The sequence below is a fragment of the Ambystoma mexicanum genome, chromosome 9, assembly GCF_040938575.1.
Source record: "Ambystoma mexicanum isolate Mex_15411 chromosome 9, UKY_AmexF1_1, whole genome shotgun sequence".
Taxonomy (NCBI): domain Eukaryota; kingdom Metazoa; phylum Chordata; class Amphibia; order Caudata; family Ambystomatidae; genus Ambystoma; species Ambystoma mexicanum.
In genome coordinates this window covers 517710269-517728315 of record NC_090931.1, presented here as the reverse complement: position 1 = coordinate 517728315, position 18047 = coordinate 517710269, and the positions used below count along the sequence as shown (strand labels likewise).

Here is an 18047-nt window from a genome sequence, read left to right as displayed (position 1 = left end):
AGGAAATTATAGACCCGCTAGAGAAAGGTGCCATAGAACCGGTACCTGTAGCGGACAGGAACAAGGGCTGGTACTGCCCCTACTTTCTCATACCAAAGATGGACGGAGGACTGAGACCCATCCTGGACTTACGAGAATTGAACAAGTTCCTCAGGAAGGAAAAGGACAAGTTCAAGATGGTAACTCTCAGATCCTTCAGGCCCTCCGGCTCCAGGACTGGCTGGTATCTCTGGACCTTCAGGATGCTTATTTCCATGTGCCAATCCATCTCAAACACAGGAAATACCTGAGGTTTGCAATTGGCGACTCTCATTATCAATTTCGAGTTCTGCCATTTGGGCTGACCTTCGCCCCAAGGGTCTTCACCAAGCTAATGTCGGTAGTGGCTGGGAGTTTAAGGAGGGAAGGGATCCACGTCTATCCCTACCTGGACGATTGGCTGATCAGGGCTGTATCTTCGAAACAAGCCCAGGTCCAGCTAGATTGTCTGCCACTTCCTTCACAAACTGGGCTTCTCCCTCAATTTAAAGAAGTCACAGATGATACCATCACAGAGACTGCAGTTCATTAGAGCGGTCCTGGACATTTCCCTGGGAAAAGCCTCGCCACCAGAGGTGAGGGCTCAAGATATTCTGCAGATGGTCAACAAGTTTCAAAATGCCCAACGTCTCCCAGCCTTCGACTTTTTGAGTTTGCTAGGCCTCATGGCATCCTGCATCTTCCTTGTGCCAGAGGCTCGCCTGAGAATGAGATCTCTTCAGTGGGCACTGAGAACTCAGTGGTCGCAATTCTCAGGGAGAATGAAGATCTCCTCCGGATTCCGGACAAGGTAGCCCGCGACCTTCAATGGTGGGCCTATCCAGAGAACATCTTGAAAGGAGAACTGTTTTGGCAACCATGGCAGGAGATGACAGTCACAGACGCCTCACTCACGGGTTGGGGAGCCCATGCCAACGACTTGACCATCAGCGGTCGGTCTCCATCGGAGTCCAGACTACACATCAGCCTATTGGAGCTGAGAGCGATCAGACTAGCGCTGAAAGCTTTCCTGCCATCAGTAAAGGGAAAAAATGTCCTGATAATGATGGACAACACGGTGGCCATGCACTACCTCAACAAAAGAGGTGGCGTAGGATCACTGCCACTGTGCAGAGAGGCAATGCAGCTCTGGTTTTGGGCAATTCAGGAAGGAATCTCTCTATCGGCAGTTCACCTAGCCGGAGAGAAGAACTTGACAGCGGACGCTCTGAGCAGGCAGAGCACAGTCTCCCATGAGTGGGAGCTAGCGCAGGAAGTCCTTCAAGAGATCTTCGCCCTTTGGGGAACCCCTCAGGTGGATCTGTTCGCCACAAGCACCAACAGGAAGTGCGATCTGTTCTGTTTAAGGGAATTTCCCCCGAGAGGAGCTCTGGGAGACGCGTTCGTAGTGGACTGGGAGTTTCCACTCCTTTATGCGTTTCCACCAGTCCCTTTTATTCCTCAAATGATCAGGAGGTTGAGAAGATTCCGGAAAACCATGATCCTAATTGCCTCGGACTGGGCCAGGAGAACATGGTACCCGGACCTTCTAGATATGTCCATCTGCCCTCCAATCCGCCTTCCACTCAGAGAATCTTCTGTCGCAGAAGGGAGGTTAGGTTCTCCATCCAGACATCAGAACCCTCAACCTTCACGCTTGGCTTCTGAAAGGGTAAAGTACAAGGATTGGGACCTCCCTGATGACGTCATGGAGGTGTTTCTTTCGGCCAGAAGGCCAGCAACAAAGTCTTTATACCGCTGCCGTGGGAACAAATTTTGCAGCTGGTTTAGAGAAGAGAATATCAACCCTTTTTCATGTGGTACATCAACGGTGTTATCGTTTCTACTTCACTTTGCAAACTCAGGCCTTTAAGTTGGCACTTTCAATCTTCAAGCGCACTGTGGAGGAATCATCCTATTTTAAACTACCCCTAGTGTTACAATTTCTCAAGGGATTGACTAATGTTTATCCTCCAAAACCATTCCAGGTTCCCTTATGGGACTTAAATTTAGTCTTAAACTTCCTAATGGGCACTCTTTTCATACCACTTCACTCTTGTTTGCTGAGATTTCTCACACTTAAAACTGTCCTATTGGTAGCACTAACATCTGCCAGGAGGGTGAGCGAGCTACAAGCTCTCTCCAGTAAACCCCCACATAAAATGTTCCACAAGGACAAAGTTGTCCTTCAGGTGAAGCCTAATTTCCTCCCAAAGGTGGTTTCTGAATTTCATATTACTCAGAAAATTAACTTAACTTCGTTCTATCCTCCTCCCCATCCGGGGAAAGAGGAAGAAAGACTACATAGGCTGGACCCAAGGCGAGCTCTAAGCTTTTACATCAGCAGAATGGCTAGGATCAGACAAGCAGACCAACTGTTTGTAGGCTACTCGTGTCACAAGTTTGGATTACCCATAACAAAACAAACCATTTCCAGGTGGATTATCTTAGCCATTCTGGAATGTTACAAACTGGCAGGGAAAGAGCCACCCCAACATCTTAGGGCTCATGCAACTTGGGGTATCGCAGCCTCTTCGGCCCTCGAAAGAGGGGTACCGGTTAGAGAGATATGTGAGGCTGCCACATGGTCGTCCGCACATACATTCACAAAATTTTACAACTTGGAATCCTCCACTAGTCAAGAGACCAGATTTGGCAAAGCCGTATTACATTCGGTTCATCCCTAAGGGGTGCATGACATTCTTACTCCCTCCTCCAATTACCTGCCACTGCTATGGGAGTCTATCAAAGATGAGGAATACGTCTGAGGACACAATCCCTTCGAAGAACAAGTTACTTCTTTCCTTGTAACGTTCTTTCGATGGGTTGTTCCTCCGACGTATTCCTTATCGCCCTCCCATCCATCCCCGCAGTAATACTTCCCTTGCGGTTGCATCTTACACTCCTTCAAGGTCAATAACCAATTCAGGAATGACTTTTCTTATACTACAAAACAGAACTGAGCAACGGACGCCGTGCGCGGCTATTTATAGGCATGGTGACGTCGGCGCCGATACGGTGGCTGTTGAGGGACATCGACTCGGCGGACGTCGACGCGCGGCGCCCTCTACTGAAAAAATTTCCGAGGCCAGCAAGCTGGAAACGAATTATCAAAGATAAGGAATACGTCATCGAAACAGCGTTACAAGCTAAGAAGTAACTTGTTCATCTCTGTGTACTCTTTGAAAAATAACATTTTTGTGCAACAATTAAAACGGATGAAGGAGGCTCTATGAATTAAGCACTTGCCACTAGTCACTTTGCACCTCCTGCATCCGATCACAATACATCTTTCTAGTTTACCCAGTAAGTTTCGATAGAGGTGTCTGATGTTTTCAGATTTGTTGAGAATATGGGTTGGTGCTTAACATATCCACTTTTTTTAAATGCGAGCAACCACTTCTGTTTAACACAAGGCAGGAATATTAGTAAACTTGTGTAATACTAAAGATGTGGTGAGTGGAGGTATAGTCGCCTGGTAATTGGAAAGAGTGATATGGGCCACCTGGGCACGGTTCCTAGTTTCTGCTTGGCCAACATGTGATCCTGTGCAGTCACTTTATCACAGAACAGAATTTCCTTATTGCCTAAATATAATTCACCTAAAAGTGATTAATTTCAGTTTGCACTTTAAAACCGAGTTTTGTATTGGCCGTAGCAGGCTTTACAAGTCATAAATTAACAGCACTCCTTAAATTGGTGCTGCCTTGGGCATTAGAGGTTTACATCGCAAATGGGGACTATGTATAGTGCATGAGGCTTAGACTGATACATGGCACTTCCTTGACATGAGGCTCGATGTAGCTAATCATAGCAGAACATATGAGCCATTATTTAGTGTACTATATCGACCTGACATGACCAGCTTTAACAGCTGTATTGGCATATGAAGCAGTGTGCCTGGCATATGACGGTACTACTGGGGTCATCATGACTGCATATATTGCATATTAAGGCAGCACGATTAATTGATATATGCTTGGAAATCTCAATTAGTCTTGTCTGCTTTAGCACCATTTTTATTTCATTAATCTTAATCTTATTGGATATTTTTTAACAATTCCTTTGTCAGCGGGGCCAATTTCTATATAGCATAACTTCCTGAGACACAAGACGAATGCTTAAGACCTTACATTTTTGCAGCTAGAAGCACTGAAGCACTGCTGTTTAGAAATTTAACAAATGCTGCAGCGAAAGTAGGCTTGCAGGTACTAGGACGATATTAACACCTATGAAGGATGTGTTCAGAAGTTTGGATGCAAGCAGACAGAGGTGAATCCACATCATCCCCTTCATTTAATAATTATTGTGCCAAGGCAGAGGTATGTCAGGGTGAGAAGTGATATATACCAGATTAATCGTTTATAGTGCATTAATGGTGAAAATATGATTCCGTACTATTATAATAAGCATTGCAAAGGGTATAATGTATATGGCTCTTCCAACAATAGAATTCCTTTTGCGATTCTGCTCAGTACAGCCTATGATAAATGAATGTTTAGCTTTGGATAATGTTGTCATTTGGGTGGTGCTCGAACATGTTTTAAGGGAGGCAAATTCATAAGATATTATTTTTATTTGTACTACTTGGATTCACAATTAGATCTGAAGAGCATAGTGATATGTTGAGACTGCCAATGCTCACAGCATGATTTTGGTAGGTGAGTGGTTAGGGCTGTAGTGGATGGGTGGAGAGGATTAATGCTGACAAGATGAGCTTGAAAGGTGTGAGGGACTAGGGCTTACTCTATTGAACTCATGAAGGGGGATTCACGGGTATATTGGACAATGAAGTTTTTCACCCAAAAAACCACCTTCCCCTTTAAATTTAGAGGCGTGCAGGAGTGCAGCCCAAGTGTTAGAGAGAATTCTCTTCTAAGGCTAATTTCCCTAACCTTTAGAGTTCCCCAGCACCTTTGCTGGATTTCAGGTTTTTTTTTTACTTCTGCTAAGAGTGAGACTCTTTTTCCCACTCTTAGGCATATGTATGTGTTTTTCAGGCTATTTTTGTGCTTATGGGCTATGGAGTTTCTCCAACTCCATAGGTGTCATTTGTTTAGATGTGTTACACAGCACCCTCCGTGCAGTAACACAGGGGTGTCATAGTGACCCCCAAACATTGACTCCATACCGTGGGACTGACTGTCTCCCCGGGCATGTTAAATCCCCATTGACTTTACTAGTCAATAGTTATGAACAAAACCAGTACAACCCATCTTACTATGGAAGTACTGGGAACAGTTAATAGTTTTTCCCTGGTGTTCATTTTTAAGAGGGTACTGTCCAGTCCCTCTCCAAAGTTTCTGGACTGGTGGCAGTTTGTTACTACTATAAATATTCTACCGCCAATATTTTCCTATGGGATTTTCCCATTGTTCGAGGCTACCACTTTTACTGACAGCCTTCAACATACCGCCGGGTCATTTTGATATTAACTTTACTCCGGTCGGGTTTTATTGCCAGATCTTTAATAATAATTCTTTCTCGTGTCTTTCTCTGTAATTCAAGTCGAGGTTGCGGCCCTTTGTTCGTACTTTTTGCGGGCTTCTGGACAGAAGCCCTCCTTTAGGCGCCAGTGAGTCTGGGGTAGACAGGGTGTGTGGGATGGGGAATAGGCACCCTGGACAGGGTTTCATAAGCAACCCAAGTCACACTCTGCCCTGATAGACTGGGGGGTTATCCCACCAGGATAGCCACCCCACTGTGTGAGTGACAGCTAGGCTGTATGAATCAGGGTTTTTCTGCATAAAAGCAGGGACCTGCGGACTGGACCTAAGAAATCCAAAGAGGAGAGAAGCCGAAGACATCTGCAACGACTGAACCACTGGTGAAGCCCTGCTGCAGATCCTCACCACTTTTTCTCCAATGAAAAGAGAAGATCTTCACCTGCAAGAGCCTTCTTCCCTTGAGCTGGTGGGACCAACCAGTTCGCCAATCGCCTTCTAGGACTTGCCTTGGTCGAATCGCCAGTGCCAAACACTAGGAGAACGGATAGCCAGGCACCCCTCCACAATGACCGCAATTTTAAAGGAGCGTACCTTTTATTCTGTTTTGTCACCCCCGCGGCTGGCTTCTTCCCTGGGCAGTGCAGTGACTCGAACCTTCCTCCATGACGAGAGCCTCTCTACCTCTGCTGGATCTCCCGAACTGCAGGAACTGCCAGGAACAACCGCCACCACCGGAGCCTCTTCCACTTTCAAGGTGCATTGTTCCGCCAGGCCTCCCGTTTCGTTGGGTACTGCTAAAGGTGTTTTAAATCCTTTACTTACCTTCTGGGTTGGCCGTCCCTATCGTCTAACATTGTCTTTTACCTTCTGCAACCGCCTTTTCAATCAATAAACAAAAGACTTCACTGTAGCTACTAGAACTGGTTGATCCTGGGCACATTGCCGTGTACCATTGACTCTGGCACAGGCCTATTGACTGGCTATTTCAGTTACAACTGCCTTCTCTAGATTTCTTTTCATAAAGAAATGTGTAGGTGCACCTAAACTCTTATAACCACCTTTCCTTCCCCTTTATATATTGTTAGAAGTGCCATTTTTCTTGGTTTTCACCCAAGTATTGCTAATGCTAAAGGACTTCCTTGCCTAACTTGTTCACAATCCAATTGGGAAGTGTTGCTGGTGTGTTTAGGAGGCTAACCCTGTATAACTTGACCTTTCACTCCCTCTGCAGAAATTGTTGGTGCCATTTCTGCTTGGTTTACACTGTGCCGTTTTGCTCAGTTTTCACTGTTGCTCAAACTTGTCTATAATTTAATTAGGGAGTTGTGTATATTTTTCTTGACTGTTTTAACTTGCTTTAATGATAGTGATCTGTGTACAGATTTAAGAGTGTGTAAAATATATATATTTCTGATGTTTGTTAATCTGCTTAGAATCACATGCTGTGCATAGGTCCGACATCCAGTGGTCACTGCGGAGTATTGCATTTTGTTTTTCGTAGTCGAAAAAGGGGACGTCGACAAGGCGTGTCAGAAACACTATCCCTATAGTGACGTGCGTTGTACCCACAATCCCTCACGCGTCGAGGTCCCTCAGATTGTTTTTTTCCGCCCAGCTTCTGGTCGCCTTCACCCGGAGCTCCTCGAGAGACATTGCAACTCCTCGACCTTTGGTCGTTTTTTTTCTCATAATATTAATAAATACCTCCCTCGACGCAGTGTAAGCTGTTCTCCGTCGAGCAAGATCTTCGACGGAGGGTCGAGCGGAGGAAATCCTTCGGCGCAGCCGAACACGTGGCCTGGCCTCGCAGGCCATATACAGTAGGGAGAGTGGGGTCGTGGGACATCTCTGGGTCTTTTCTGAGAATGCCTTTCCCTTTCCCCTTCCTTTCCCTTGGGGTGCTTATCGCGATTTATTGCCTCGGCTATGGAGAGGACACCCTTTAGGTTTTGCCCGCTTTGCAAAGGCAAATTTACTTGGAAGGACAAGCATTCACGGTGTAACCGCTGCTTGCCCCTCGATCACAAGGAGGAAGGTTGCGCGGCTTGTCGGCTTCTTAAGCCTAAAACTCTAAAAGACCGTAGGGTTAAAAGGTGGGCGGCCTACCCGATGTCGAAGGCCGAAGGTTCACCTGCCGCTGCTACCACCGACAGTGACGAGGAACGCGATAACACGACCTCCGCTACGGAAGTCGAAACCCCCTCTAAGGAGCGCTCGCGCGCTTCGTCGTCTGTCCCCGGCCCCGACGGGCTCGGCTCACGCCCTGCTTATGGGGATGAACACCCCGGCGACATTGACGCACACAGACTCACATAAGCACACAACCCACGGCTCTTCTTCGTCTAAGACGAAAAGAGCTTTGGCGCCCAAGGAGACGCAGGTTCCACCGGCGGCCTCCTCGGACCGTTCGGGTTCGAAGCCCCTCTCGCAGCCGCGACCAGCGACTGGGCTTTCGGCAAATAAGGGCGCCGCCCCCAAACCATCGGCCGGCACGCATCAACAGAAGGCGCATACCGCCGTAGAGCGTTCGACACCCATAGCGTCGAAAACGCAAGCTTCCGCCGACAAACGAGTCGCCGACAAACGAGTCGCCGAAAGCTTGGCGAGGATCGCTGTAGCCGACGCCCAGAAGCGTACGCCGAAGAACACGTCGAGCGCTACGCATAAGTCGAAAGACACGCCGAAAAAGGCCGAAGAAAGGCAGGGACTACCCCCTTCTGTCGGGGTGTCACCCAGCACACCTGAAGGTTTTTCGGAGGGCGACGGGACACTTTCCTCGACGCTTTGGGAGAGGTCGAGCCGTTTCCAGTTAGAGGACCCTATTTTTCCCCCCGCCAGACCGCTCTGGGGTACCCCATGAAACCATGGAAAGACTCCACCTCTGTATGGAGAGGATGGAAAGGTTCATGAATACCCAGACCTCTCAAACTCCCAAGAGGACTAGAGAAGGGCCTCAGGAGGACCCCAGGGCCAAAAATCCGAGGCTAGTCGATCCCCAGGTGGACACAGCCTCGGGCTTCCATAACGTATACGACCTCACTGGGGAGGAAGAATACTTGGAGGAGGAGGATGATTTTATAGACGATCAAGTAGGACAGAACCGGGAGGAATGTCTGGAAGACACGCCAGACATTATAGAAGAAGGCTTCCGAGAAGACACTGAAGGACCTTCGCACCCCTGGCAATCCCCATCAGTGTATTCCGACACTGATGTCCTAAACCTAAATCCTCCTGACAATTCACCGGTTAGGAACACGTCTCCGATTGACGATCAGCCCACTTTCAATGCACTGTTGCGCAGAGCAGCAGCACATTTCGAACTGGACACTGGGGAGCTCTCTCCAGAATTAGACTTTGTGGAATAAGTAATTAAAGAGAAACCCCCGGTCAGCCAGACCATTCCCCTCCTAGCTTCAGTGAAGAGAAGAATCATCCCTTCGCTGGCCACTCCCGCATTGATCAGAGCGGTCAATCCAAGAATTGAAAAACTTTTCACTCCTTCTCCCTCAGACCCGCTCTACATTAGGGGACATTCCATTCCGGATTCCCTAGTAGTATCTAATACTAGAAAGAGGCCAGGGGTACCACTTTCCACCAGTGAGGCACCCCCTGACAAGGAGGGCAAAAGGCTTTATGCCCTTGCAAAAAGAGTAACTTCCTCGGCTGCCTTCTCAGCAAGAATTGCGAACAACAATTCTTTGCTTGCTAGCTATGCAGACGCGCAGTGGGCCAAACTGCGCAAGGACGCCGAGGAAGCACCGGAGCCTTTACGTACACGCCTACTTTCAACTATTGGCGAAGGAACCCAGGTGAACCAGAGCATTGTAAAAAACTCTCTGGACGCAGCAGAAACAGCGGGACGTTCCCTGGTGCAGGGAATACTCCTAAAACGCCATGTATTGCTGCGCAACTCAGGGTTTAAACCGGAGACACAGGCGTCTTTAATAAATAAACCTGTGGAAGACTCTAACCTATTCGGAAAAGCGGTGGATGAAGCTCTAGAGATGGCGAAAAAAGAGTTCGATACTATCAAGACTCTTGACCAAATCTCTAAGCCCACTACCAGACGCGGCTATGGCAACAAACGCTTTTTTCGTGGCCAACGCCAACAACAACAACAAAGTCAGCATCAACAATACCCTGCCACCAATTACCAGACCAATAGTGGGCAGTACAGCCAAAGAGGCCAACGCCGGGGTAAGGGGAGAGGTCGGGGATCCACCCCCAGAGGCTCCCAACATCTCCAAGTGACGCGAAGATTCGCGTCCCCTCCCATGCAACACCGGTCGGGGGCCGGATAACATCCTTTCTTCCTGCATGGGAGGAGATAACGTCAGACCGTTGGGTACTTTCCACCGTAACCCACGGATACTGTATCGAATTCAACAGTACCCCATCCTACAGACCCCCGAGGGGACGTCGCATGACACCGGAACATCTTGCCATCCTTCTCCAAGAAGTACAACAACTGCTGGAAAAAGGAGCCATAGAGGTCGTGCCTCTATCTCAGGTAACGGAAGGTATTTATTCAGTGTACTTCCTTGTACCTAAAAAGGATCTAACCATGCGCCCTGTATTAGATCTGCGCCCAGCGAACAAGTTTATCAAACCCCAAAAGTTTCGTATGGTAACCTTACAGGAAGTGATCCCACTGCTTTCTCAGGGAGATTACATGACAACATTGGACATGAAAGATGCATACTTTCATATTTTAATGTTGCCAGCGCACAGAAAATACCTCAGGTTCATGATAGAGGGCAAACACTACCAGTTCAAAGTGCTACCCTTCGGCATAGCATCAGCACCAAGGGTATTCACGAAGGTGCTGGCAGTGGCAGCGGCCCACCTGCGCAGGTTGTCCATCCCAGTTTACCCTTACCTCGACGACTGGCTCATAACGGGGGATTCTTACGAAACATGCTTCTCCAATACCCAAAAGACGGTAGACCTTTTGTTCAAGTTGGGCTTCTCCATCAACGAAAAGAAGTCCAGTTTAGACCCCAGTCAAATCAAGCAATTCCTAGGGGCTCTAATTCAAACAAAGGACGGCCTTGTCTTCCCCTCCAAAGAGAGGGTCCAAAACATGCTGTTTCAAATCCCTCAATATGTAACCGGTCGAGAGGTGACGGTACGCAAAGCAATGCGCCTGCTAGGAATGATGGCGTTGTGTATTTATTTGGTACCTCACGCGCGCCTGCGCCCAATGCAAGAGTGGCTCAACAGCCAGTGGTGTCAGGCCAGCGGACTATGGGAGGATCTAGTTGTGGTCTCACAAGCCTTGGTTCTCTCGCTACGGTGGTGGACAAAGGAAAACATGGAAAAAGGGAAACCTTTGCCACACCCGCGGCGGAAGCCACTCTAACCACAGACGCATCCCTAACAGGATGGGGGGCTCACCTATCCCATCAGACTGCTCACGGAGTGTGGACTCCGAACGTAGCATCCAAACACATAAATCTTCTGGAGCTACTAGCTGTGTTCAAAGTTCTAAAAGCCTTCCAGAAACACCTACAAGGCAAAACAGTAATGGTCCTTACAGACAGCACCACAGCCATGTACTACATCAACAAGCAAGGGGGCACCCACTCTCCAAGCCTGTCCAAGCTGGCCCAGAATATATGGAAGTGGGCTCTCAAACAGGACATGTTCCTACTATCACTACATGTACCCGGGGAACTCAATCTGCTGGCAGACAGTCTCAGCAGAGATTTCCCCCTGCCCAAAGAGTACGAATGGCGCCTGCACGAAGACATCGTCTTCGACGTCTTCACACAATGGGGATTCCCAGAAATAGACCTGTTCGCAACCCTGGAAAACTCTCAATGCCTAAGTTACGCCTCCAGGTACCCCCAGAACCAATCCAAGGGGAACGGTCTGTCGATGCAATGGTCAGGGAAATTTGTTTACGCTTTTCCCCCCGACTCCCCTTCTCAACAGAGTGGTGCACAAGATGCACCAGGAACAAGTGACCATGATACTAGTGGCCCCAATGTGGGCACGACAACCATGGTTCGCTCACTTGATGGAGATGTCTCTATCCCACCCCAGTAAAACTCCCCTGCCCGTACAACATGCTGTCTCAGGACAAGGGCAGGACTCTACATCCATGCCCCCAGAACATGAACTTAGCAGCTTGGCTCCTGAGATCATAGAGTTCGGACATCTACAACTCCCGCAAAGATGCATGGACATCCTCAGGGAAGCCAGAAAACCGAACACTCGCCACTGCTATTCTAGCAAGTGGAAAAGATTTGTCATCTGGTGCAGGAGTAAAAGCATCAACCCTATTGACTGCTCTCCCACACATGTAGTCCTATACCTGACCCACCTATTGGATTCAGGTCTAGTGTTTAACTCCATTAAAGTACACCTAGCGGCACTTTCTGCATACACCACTTCCCAACTCAGTGTCGTGGTGGAGGATCCCTGTTATAAAGGCCTTCATGGAGGGAGTAAAGAGAATACACCCCCCCGATAGCTGACCCAGCTCCCGGATGGGACCTTAATGTGGTACTTACCAGACTCATGGGCTCTCCTTTCGAACCCATGCACAAAGCATCTCTTAAACACCTCACGCTTAAGACTGCTTTTTTAATAGCTATCACCTCCATCAGGAGAGTAAGTGAACTTCAGGCTCTTTCTATTCTAGATCCCTTCGTTACAGTTCACAAAGATAAAGTGGTTCTACGCACTCACCCTAGGTTTGCTCCAAAATTTAATTCTAAATTCCACGTAAACCAATCTATAGAACTACCAACGTTCTTTCAAAATCCTTCCAATTTGGGAGAAAGGACTCTGTACACACTAGATGTACGCAGAGCGGTCATGTTCTACATGGAAAGAACCAGACCACTGAGAAAGACTAATCAGTTCTTCGTCTCGGTGGCAGCAGGAAGAGAAGGAGATGCGGTTTCAAAATCCACTATTTCTAGATGGATTGTCCAATGCATCACTCTCTGGTATACTCTTGCTAAGAGAGAACTGCCCTTTAGGCCAAGAGCACACTCTACTCGAGGCAGGGGGGCATCCATAGCATTCATTGCAAATGTTCCCCTTGAGTCCATCTGCAAAGCGGCTACCTGGAGTTCTGTGCACACCTTTACAAAACACTACTGTCTAGATACACACTCTAGATCTGACTCCCAGGTGGGACAGGCAGTATTACGACACCTTTTCTCTACTGTTCCTTCTCATAACCCACCGCCAACTCCGGGTATTGCTCGCTAGTCTATGCACAGCATGTGATTCTAAGCAGATTAACAAACATCAGAAGAGAATGCATTACTTACCGTAAAAGCATTTCTGATGGTTGTATCTGCTTAGATTCACATGCGCCCACCCTTCCTCCCCACTCGGATGGAAGGAACATAGACTTCCTTTATATATCTCTCTCTTTTCTGTACTCACTCACGTCTAGAAGGCTCCCTCAGGGCAGAAAAATACAAACAGAGGGACCTCGACGCGTGAGGGACTGTGGGTACAACGCACGTCACTATAGGGATAGTGTTTCTGACACGCCTTGTCGACGTCCCCTTTTTCGACTACGAAAAACAAAATGCAATACTCCGCAGTGACCACTGGATGTCGGACCTATGCACAGCATGTGAATCTAAGCAGATACAACCATCAGAAATGCTTTTACGGTAAGTAATGCATTCTCATATATTCTTTTTGATACAAAGCTTTGGTCAGTGTTTCCTTGTTCCATAGTATTGTAGTCCTATTGTGTAAACCCTGAATACTGCTCATCTCCCTCTTGAGATAAGTCTGACTGCTCAGCCACAGCTACCAACTAAATCTGTGTGGTACAGACTGATACCAAAGGGGATTTATTGCATATATATGTAGTCTTAATCTTCTGTAGTGCTCCTTAAGGGAACTGCATGGGATTCTGCCTAACACCATTCAGCATGCGCTCCCCTGACTCCGCCCTCCGGCGCCATACCTCAGTCCCACGCGTCGACTGGAACGGGCCGAAATTCACCAGCGCTCCTGGGTTTGGCTTCGCCCATGTAATTGCACGCGCAGATACTTGTCTTTTTTGTCTTTTTATCATTTAGGTACTCGGTGCTCTGGCGTGCAGGTTGACACCTGCCATACTTACCTCGCAGTCATCGGAGCTTACAGGAACTCTGAGGAGGACATCTTCTCCTCCTCCAATGTTATTGTCAAACATCTGACGGGGCTCGCAAGGCTCTACCTGCCCGTCAAGAGGCTGCACCCTGTGTGGGACCTTAAGATAGTCTTGGGTGCACTGGCGCACAAACCGTTCGAGCCAATGGCGTTGGCGGACATCTAGCTGGGCACCATCAAGGCAACCTTACTATTCGGCCTCACCTCGGCTCGTAGAGCCAGCGAAATCCAGGCGCTGTTCGCCTCAGAACCATATACTAACTTTCACAAGGACAAAGTAGTCCTGCGGACACACTCAACATTTCTGCCCAAGGTGCTCTGCTTTCCACTTTAACGAGGAAATAGTCAGTCCTTTGTTTTTTCCCGATCCCAAGGACAAAGCACAGAGTGCTGCAGTGCCTGGATGTCAGGCGTGCCCTGAAATTCTACTTGGACAGTACTGAGGGCTTGCGCAAATCGGACGCCCGGTTTGTCACTTTCGGAGGCTCAAGACCCGTCTATTGGGCCTCCAAGTCTTCCATATCCCGCTGGATGGTCTCTGCCATCAAAGAAGCATATGAGGGCCAGCACAAGCCACTCCCGGCCAACATGCATGCCCACGCAGTCAGGGCCAAGACACCGGCCAGCGCATTCCAGCAACATGTCCCCTGGCAAGTCATAAGCAGGGCGGTCACTTGGGCCACTCCCTCGGCTTTCTGCAAGCATTGCTGTTTGGATGCCATCTCTAGATCTGATGCGGCTTTCGGACAGACGGTTCGTAGGAACCTATTTGCTTAAGGAGGGTCTCCTCTCCACCCTGGGGCTACATTCAGTTGTAATCCCCTACCCAGTATGGCGTAAAGGGGACAGGACGTAAGAGTAATTATAAGTTACTCGCCGTAGTGACTTCTTAGTCGCCTTTCCTCCATACGTCCCACTAACTTCCCCCCTAATAATACTTGCGTCATTAGGCAATGTTGAATCTATTGTCGACTTGTCAATGGGGACTGAGGTGTGGCGCCGGAGGGCGGAGTCAGGGCTGCTTATGCTCCCCGGTCTGCACCCTTGCACGCTTCTAAATTTAAAGGGGAAGGTTTTTTCTGGTGAAAAGGTTCCGTCTCCCGTCCCTTGGAAGGGACACCCATGCAGTATGGAGAAAGGGGGACTAAGAGTACGTTAGTCACTACAGTGAGTTACTTATGTCAAATGGGTATCAGGGAAGCAGCTTCGTATACGTATTTGTAACCACTGATGTGGAATAATGGATTTGTTGAGATCATCATTGATTATGGCATAAACTTGGAAGATAAATGTGTTACATGTGTTAATATCCCCACAAAAATATTGCCATTTCTTTGTGGCGATATTAAGCTATGGAGCCTGTGGGGGACATCCCCGCAACCCACCTAATTTTTTGAATGACGCGAGGACACCCCTAGTCCCAATAACGCCATAAATTATCCCCACTAATATCGCCTATGGCCTTACCCCACGACCATATATATATATGGCAATAATATTGGGGAGGATAATATTACAGGATACTGATGAATGTAGGTTAGGGCTTGTACTCTTAAGTCCCGTCCCCTTACCTCCATACTGTATGGGCGTCCCTCGGTCGGGAGATGGAAACTTTTTTACCCGAGAAAAACCTTCCCATTTAAATTTAGAGGCGCGCGGCCCTGGGAACATGGGCTCCCCTGACTCCGCCCACCGGTGCCACTCCTCAGTCCTGTTTTCCGCGTTGACGGGAGCGGACCGCTTTCACCAGCGCTCCTGGGATAGGCCCCCGGCCTTGTAATTCCATGTGCTCTTCCCCAGAGAGGTGTTTTCTCTTTTTCTTCTTGTCTTAATTTAGATACCACCGTCCTATGGCCACCCCACTCCTGCCCGGCACAGGTCAGCGGGCTCCAGCAGGTGTTCAGCCTCCGAAGGGTTCTTCCCTACGTCTGACCCCCACGCACTTGCCTTTGCTGCCTTGGCCCCGACCACGGCTGGGAGTCATGTACTGCGTCAGTGCACTTACACCACGCGCTCTGTAGATAGCCCGGTGGAATTCTTCAGGACAAGTCCAGGCCCATGGTAGGGGCACTGTTATCATCCGCACCTAGAGCAGGAAGGACCTTTCAGGGTCTTGTACCAGTGCTGGTACAGCTGCTGGCTGTCGGGCAGAGGGGTGGCTAGATTCTACCAGACACAGCCCCGAGGGACCACAAGGTTATATTGCTGGGCCTCTGCCCGAGGGGCTACACCCTAGTACTGGACAGATGCCCGAGGGGGGCACCTGTACGCACAACGTACCCCGCAAAGGTGACTCCTTCCCCAGGACGTGCAGGAGTGGGAGGGACATTTTAGGCCCAGGTAGCAGTGCAGGTACAGAGTCTGCTACAACTACCGGCCGTCAGTCTGAGGGGTTGCCAGATCCTACCGGACACTGCGCTGAGGAGGCGCAAGTTTCTATTACCGGGCCTACGCCCTAGTACCGGGCAGATGTCGGAAGTGGCGCCTGTACGCATCACATACCCTGCAAAAACAGCTCCTTCACCAGGAAGCGCAGGAGCGGGAGGGAACTTGCAGGTCCTGGTGCCAGGGCTGATACCAAGGCTACTACAGCTACCAGCCGTCAGGCCGAGGGGTTGTGAGATCCTATCGGACACCGTGCTGAGGAGCTGCAAGGTTCAATTACCGGGACTACACCCGAAGGGCTACGCACTAGTACCCGATAGATGTCTTTGGGGTACCTGTACGCACCACATGCTCCGCAAAGTTGTCTCTGTCCAGGAGGCACATGCACGGGGGGCGGTGGCGGCGCTTCCAGTTTCATGTACCTGTGCAGGTACCGAGGCTGCTACTTTAAATACATAGAAAAGTAGGAAAAAAGGTTAGTTGTCAACAGCCACTTTAATAATCAGAAACTACATTGATTTAGCCAAGAAATATAAATCTTAATACATTATCAGGCACTCTAAAAAAAGTACACATATGTAACTATGACAAAAAACATAAAAATTACTAAACAATAGAGATACTTTAAATCAATCTATTATAAAACCTTTGCTTCGGGGTTTCGATCCCTGTGAATCGCTAAATGTTTACACCCAATCTTATGTCATTTTTAAATTGGGACACCCCCTTTGTGGGGTCTTAAATACTATCACTCAATTTAGTATTTCTAAACTGGGAACTCAACATGTTTCAGTCCTCTTTGCAATTATTGGGACTTTCTTCAGGAGTGGTCAAAGAACAGTATTTAGAGTTGTATAAGCAGTTGGCCTGTGATCTTCTTAATTTGAAGATTCGGTCATTAGAAGTGCAGTAACTGTTGACAAAAACCATAAAATAAGAATCAGTAATTTAATTTATATTCTTAGGACACGTAGTTTAGTGTCGGGAGAGGTTCAGGATGAAATGGATTACCTGGACTTCCTTGTGTAGGTTCTCTCTTGGCTGTCAGGAGAAAAGTCCACGGATGTTTGACGTTTTTTTTCTGGAAGAGTTGTTCTTCCTCTTAATCCTAGGATAAATACATATTTGCAAGAGTGACACAAAATCAGACTTTCTTCCATTAATTTGAGCTGTAGATCGTATTCAAGTTAGAAGGTGTTGAGTGGTAATCGTACACCCAATCTCAGCAGCGCTCGGAAAAGGGTTGAACATATGGAGGGTTCTGCGGCTTCCAGGAACGCAGATCCAGGCAGCCGGACGCTTGCTGTCTCAGAACCGGCACAAACAAAAAGGGGGAGTGAGGGGAACTAAGTGCTTTTTCCAGTCCCCCTCCTCAGCCTCTGAGGGAAAGAAGGCATGACGCGCCCCTTCGGGTCCACGGGTCTCCGGTGGGGAGCAGGCATGCTCTCCATGCACAATTCTGGCGCCAGAATTTCGTGGACCCCTGGATCCTCTCTGTAGTATCCACAGGGTACATCCTTCCTATCCCAGCCGCTCCTCCCTCCTCCCCTTCGCTCCCACAGGTTGGGACAGCAACTCTTTTGGTAGAGATCCGTTCGCTCGTAGAGAGCCAGGCAGTGGAGGAAGTACCAGCCTCCAAGCGAGGTTTTGGCTTTTACTCCAGGATTTTCACCATTCAGAAGAACCACCAGGCGTGCCTGAGAGTTGTGCTGGACCTTTCCACCCTCAACCTCTCCCTACCCCTGCAAAAGTTCAAGATCGTTAAACCAGCTTTTATAGCGGAGACATTGGACAAGGGAGACTGGATGTGCTCCCTGGACCTGAAGGACGCATACCTACATGTCGCAAATTTGCAGCCCCATCTTTCTTTCCTACGGTTCGGGATCATGGGCTACCATTTTCAATGCAAAGTTCTTCCATTTGGCCTCAACCTGGCCCCAATGGTCTGTACCAGACTCATGTACACAATGGCAGCCCTCCTCAGAGTGCAGGACCTCCACATCTACCCATACCTCGAAGACTGGCTCGTCAGGGCTACAGCTCCGGAAGCAGTTCGCCACTCTT

The 18047-nt window shown here is 48.6% G+C and overlaps 1 protein-coding gene across 2 annotated transcripts in view; it reads left to right on the top strand.

Moving 5' to 3' along the window:
* PAFAH1B1 (platelet activating factor acetylhydrolase 1b regulatory subunit 1) overlaps positions 1 to 18047 on the top strand; it is a 1367099-nt gene that overhangs the window by 612291 nt on the left and 736761 nt on the right. The window lies entirely within an intron of this gene.